Source organism: Dipodomys ordii, unplaced genomic scaffold (assembly GCF_000151885.1).
Source record: "Dipodomys ordii isolate 6190 unplaced genomic scaffold, Dord_2.0 Scaffold154, whole genome shotgun sequence".
Classification (NCBI taxonomy): domain Eukaryota; kingdom Metazoa; phylum Chordata; class Mammalia; order Rodentia; family Heteromyidae; genus Dipodomys; species Dipodomys ordii.
The window spans coordinates 2,647,808-2,653,585 of record NW_012267370.1 but is presented as its reverse complement, the minus strand read 5'-3'; positions in this window follow the sequence as shown (position 1 = coordinate 2,653,585).

Sequence of the window (5,778 nt, the reverse complement as noted above, 5' to 3'; positions counted from 1 at the left end):
ACAATGAGAAGTACAAGTTGTCATGTCCAAAACGAGCTTTACAACGTCGATGTGGGGGGGGAAGGGGGGAGAAGGAGAAGGATTGGGATTGGGGAGGAGGGGGGAGGCTTGGAAGGGATGTGAAGGGTAAACAAAGGAGGAGGCTGCAATGCTTGGTAAGAAATGTACGCATTATCCTACCAATGTAATTGTAACTCCTCTGTACAGCATGTTCACAAATAAAATAAAATTAAAAAAAAAAACTTTCAAACTGCAGGTAAAAAGGGATGGGGAGGCAACAATGAGAAGTACAAGTTGTCATGTCGAAAACGAGCTTTACAACGTCGGTATGGGCGGGGGGGGGAGGCTGGGAAGGGACATGAAGGATAAACAAAGGAGGAGGCTGCAATGCTTGGTAAGAAATGTATGTATTATCCTGCCCATGTAATTGTAACCCCTCTGTGCAATATGTTCACAAATAAAATTAAAAAATAAAATAAAAAAGGATGGGGAGCACAGGGTGAGGGAAGAAAGGGAGAATATCTAAAACAGTCATTTTTGTGTTTCTCTGTTTTATTCTAATTGCACCTTGGACCCCTCCCAAGCTTCAACCAAGTCATCAGGGTTCCTTTAATGGAACCCAGTAATACCAACAACCAACTTAGGAAAAAGAAGAGGAAGCAGAGTCTACTCCAGTCCAGCTCCCTCACTCCCCAATCCTCCCATGCTGTTGTTCCTGCTTGCACTACAATACACTGGACCACAGGGTTTGAGTATCTAGTCACAACTGAGTCAGAAAACCCAGCTTGAAAGATGAAAAAGCATGTGTAGTCAAGAAGGACCTCCTAACTTCTAAGGCCCACTGCAGTACTGCTGTTCCTGAGGTCTTCCTTCAGCATCTGACCCCAACGCTTTTATTAACTCTAGGCAGACCCATTTTCTTATCAAGATCCTGCATGTTGCCTCACATTAAGAAATATCCTTCTTTTCCTGCCTTCTCCTGTACCTTTCTCCCAGCTTTCTAGCATAGTCCAAGTTTTAAAAATAGAATTTATGTCATGTAACTATAATAAGTAGTTAAAACTAGAGTTAAGTACCTAAGTTTTTCCATGAAAAGCAGTTCTGTTTTGGGTTCTATGTGGACTTCAGTATGAGTGAATCTATTTTTTGTTTGGTCTTATTTATTATGGCCTAGTGCATAGTTTTAGTCTAAATAGTGCACTGTATAATCTTTAGAACAATTTCAAGGGCCATTAGTGGTTTCCTCCTGTAACCCTAGTTACTCTGGAGCTTGAGATGGGGGATTATGGGTTGAAACTCAGCCCAGACAGGAAAGTCTGTGAGACTTCATCTCCAATTAACCAGCAAAATATCAGGGAGGAGGCATGGCTCAAGTGGTAAAGTGCCAGTGGTGAACAAGAAGTACATAACAGAATGGGAGGCCTTGAGTTCAAGGCTCAGTATGCACATATGCATATGTGCATGTACACATACACACACATAAAAACACACACATTTAAAACAAAAGATTTATATATTGTTAGGCTCAGGTGTCATACTGACAAAAATGAAAAGAACACAAGAGAAAATGGAAAAAAGATGTAAATATATCTCAAAGGAGAAAATTTCACAATTAGAGCATGTGCTCTAATGAAGAGATGGAGGAATGAAGTTCTTTCCCATTTTCCTTTGAAAATATTATTTGCCTTTTCAGATCTGTTTTCCCCTTTATTGGACTAGTGGAAAAGGATAAAAATCACCAGAGCAGAAACAGGAAACTTTAGTCCAAACAGAGATACTTCTCCTCAAAAGAAAGGACTTTGTACAATCAACCTGGACAGAAAACTCTAGAAGACTCTCTCTAGAAAGTTATTTTTAAAAAGTCAGGGTGGAAGCTTGTTTGAAATCTAGGATTGCAAACTGACTGAGATAGCAAGCACAATTCAGCCTTAGAGATCACATCCAAGTTTAGATAAGAAATAAAAACAAAAGAAACCTAAAAAAGACAACTTTGAGACAGAATTGGGGGTGCATATATGTGATCCAGATACTGAAAGGTGGTAGATGTGGGAGGATGCACATATAAGGACACATCTGGCTTTCTGTATAACACACACACACACACACACACACACACACACACACACACACACACACACACACACACACACACATATATATATATATATATATATAAACTCATTTTTTGCAAGTCCTGGAGCTTGAATTCAGGACATGTGCACTGGCCCTGAACTTCTTTTCCTCAAGACTAGTACTCTACCACTTGAACCACAGTGCCATTTCTGGCTTTTTCTCTTAATGTGCTACTGTGTAATTGAACCCAGATCTTCATGCATGCTAGGAAAGCAATCTACCACAAAGTCACCTTCCCAGCCCTTGAAACCCATTTTTAAACAATTATGAAGTATGTTTCATGTGTCAATGAGTAGAATGCTTATTAATGCCCCATGTGGAAGAGCAAACAATCCGTGAACGTTTCTGGGCACAAAAATGCATTCAACACCACAAATAGCACACTAAGAAACAGCCAAACTGCAAAAATGCTTCAAGTGTTCCTGCATTATATATGGAGTACCATACTCAGAAAACAACTACAGATGGAAAGATTGATGTATGCATACACACATCAACAAAAGTATGTATGTTTATACAGAAAGCAGAGGGTGAGTGAACACCCAACGCAAAGGAAATAATCTAGAAAAGTTCACAGTGAAGACCAAAAAGGAAAAATGAAATGGTTTACCAAAATCCTTTTCAGTCGGTGGGAAAGAGAGTCCCATATATGTGATCCAGGTTATGGTAGGCAGTTGTGGAAGCTGGAAAATTCAGGACATACCTGGTTGAGGTGGCAAACAAACAACATGTCCATCAGTCACTTATAAGTTCATTCAATGAATCAGTCAAATAAAGGTCTAGGTAAGGAAGCAAATACAATAATTGCAAGAAATAATATTGAAACTCACTTGCTGAGGATTGGGAGGTGTATGGATGCAATTTGGGGAGAAAACTATACTAGACACTATCAATCAAACAAGTAGAAAAAAGGCATGCTGGAAGGATTCTTCAAGATTTCCAAGGACAAATAAATCACAAAGATATTCATGAAACAAACAGTGATGCAGAAATAAACACTCGGGTGGTGCTTACACAGATTTATGTGTAACTAGAAACCACAAAAATTAATCAGTAAAGAAAAAAATACTGTATCAGTCAAGTAACAACCAAACTGCAGTTCAAATTCCAGAGCAGTTTTCAAATGAGAATAGAGAAGGGCACACCACAAGCCACTTTTATGAGTCCCCACTGGTAGTTCCTAGGTGACATCCAGGTCCTGGAAAGCAGTGGCAACAGACTGGAAGTTTCCTACTCTGACTGTGGCAGTGAAGGACACCTTGGCTCAGAAAAAAATGTTAAAAAAATGTCAATAAGAAATACGTGACTGCAGAAACACATGTACATACAATTGCAGGTACTAGTCATATGCATGATATATATATATATATATGTGTGTATATATATATATATATATATATAAATGAATACACAAATGAAACATTACAAACGACACTGAACACACAGGAAAATCCCATGGCTCAAGTAACACATACAATGTGATCAAAGGAGTACAAATCATCACACCAAAAAGAGGAAAGTTTAGTGCAAACTAGGATACTTCTAAACAGAAGAGTGTACCCTGCACAAGCAACCTGGGCAGAAAACTCCAGGAGATTTGCTTTAGGAAGGTATTTAAAGAAAAAAAGCACACTGGGACCATGGTTCAAGTCGAGGTGTGCAAACAGACTGAGATGGATAGCACAGTTTTGCCTCAGAGTTCATATCTAAGTAGAAATTAGAAACAAGAGCAAAACTAACCTAAGAAAGAAAACTGTGAGACAGCAATGGGGGTCCATATGTGTGATCCAGAGACTGAAAAGTGGTAGAAGTGGGAGGATACATGGGTCAGGATATATCTGGACTTCTGCATAACAGCCACTCTCACAAACTAAAATCAGAAACAAAAATATGAATATTGCAATACAATTTTGCACAACTTTAAATTATGTAAGTGTGTCAATGAGTAGAACTCATGTTAATGCCTCATGTGGAGGAGAATATGATCCGTGAATGTGTCAGGGCACAAATCCCACTTGACACCACTAATCGAACACTAACAATTAGCCACACTGCAAAGATGCTTCAGGTTTCCCTGGGCCATATGTGGAGTAACATATTCAGAAAACAACTAACAATTAAAAGATACATGCATGTATACATACATCAGTAAAAGTACTTATGTTTATCCAGAAACAGCAGGATGAGTGGAAACCATGAAATGAAGATCATAGTGAATACCAAAATGAAAAGGGTTACCAAAATTTTTTTCAGTAAGTGAGAAGCACAGAGGTACACATGTGTGATCCAGGTAATGGGAGGCAGATGTGGAGGCTGGACAGTTCAGGACACAGCTGGCTGAGATTGCAATATCCTGTCACACCAAACAACCTACATGTCCATCAGTCATTCATATGCACATACAAGCACTCATATAAAAGTCTAGGTAAGGAAACAAATGGAACAATTGCAAGAAATAACATTGAAATTCATTTACTGAGGTTAGGAAGATGTGTGAACACAATGTGGGGAGAAAACTAGATGAGAAACCAACAATCAAACAATTAGAAAAAAAAAGCATGCTGGAAGGATCGATCATGACTTTCAGATAGAAAGATACTCATTGAAACAAACACTGAGGCAGACAGAAATACATATGTAAATCAATTCTGCACATAGGTAAAAACCAAAAAAATTAATTAGTTGAGAAGCAATAAATTAGCAATCAAGTAAAGAATGTCCTGGAGTTCAAATTCCAGTGCAGACCCCACCAATGGCCCATAGGTGACATCCAGGTCCTGGTAGGCAATGGCAACAGTGACTGTGGCAGGAGGGACACCATGGCTCAGAAAATGGAGACAAAACAAACATGTCAATAAGAAGTACCTGAGTGCAGAATGTACATACATACACAAGGATGCATAACAAGCATAATACATAAACAGGACTGAAGAAATACACAAAACTATAAATACAAAGTAACTGAACACACAGGTAAATCTTATGGCTCAAAAAACACACACAGTATAAAGAAAAAGATAAAAATGAACACAGCAGAAACAGAAAACTTTAGCCAAAATGAGGACACTTCTACTCAGAAAACAGAACCATACACAATCATCTAGGCAGAAAACAACAAGAGATTCCCTATAGGAAGGTATTTAAAGAAAAAATGCCGCACTCGAAGCATGGTCCAAGTCTAGGTGAGCAAACTGAGAGAGCAAGCACATTTCTGTCTCAGAGATCACATCCAAGTTGAAAGAAGAAACAAAAACAAGAAAACATACAAAAGAAAACTGTGAGACACAATGGGGAGTCCATTTGTGTGATCCAGATACTGAAAGGTGATAGATATGGGAGGCTGCAGTGGTTAGGACATGTCTGGCAGACTCACAAAACCAAAAAATATGATGATGAAATACGTATATAAACAAGGAAGACGTATGTAAGTGCATCAATGACAGAAATCATGTTAAGGCCCCATGGAGAGGAAGTGTGATCCATTAATATGTCTGGGCACAAAACTGTAGAGGACCCCACTTTTTTTTTCTTTTTTTTTATTGTGAAAAATCTGTACAGAGGGGTTACAATTACATGGGCAAGATAGTGAGTACATTTCTTATCAAGCATTGTAGCCTCCACCTTTGTTTCCCCTTCCCATCCCTT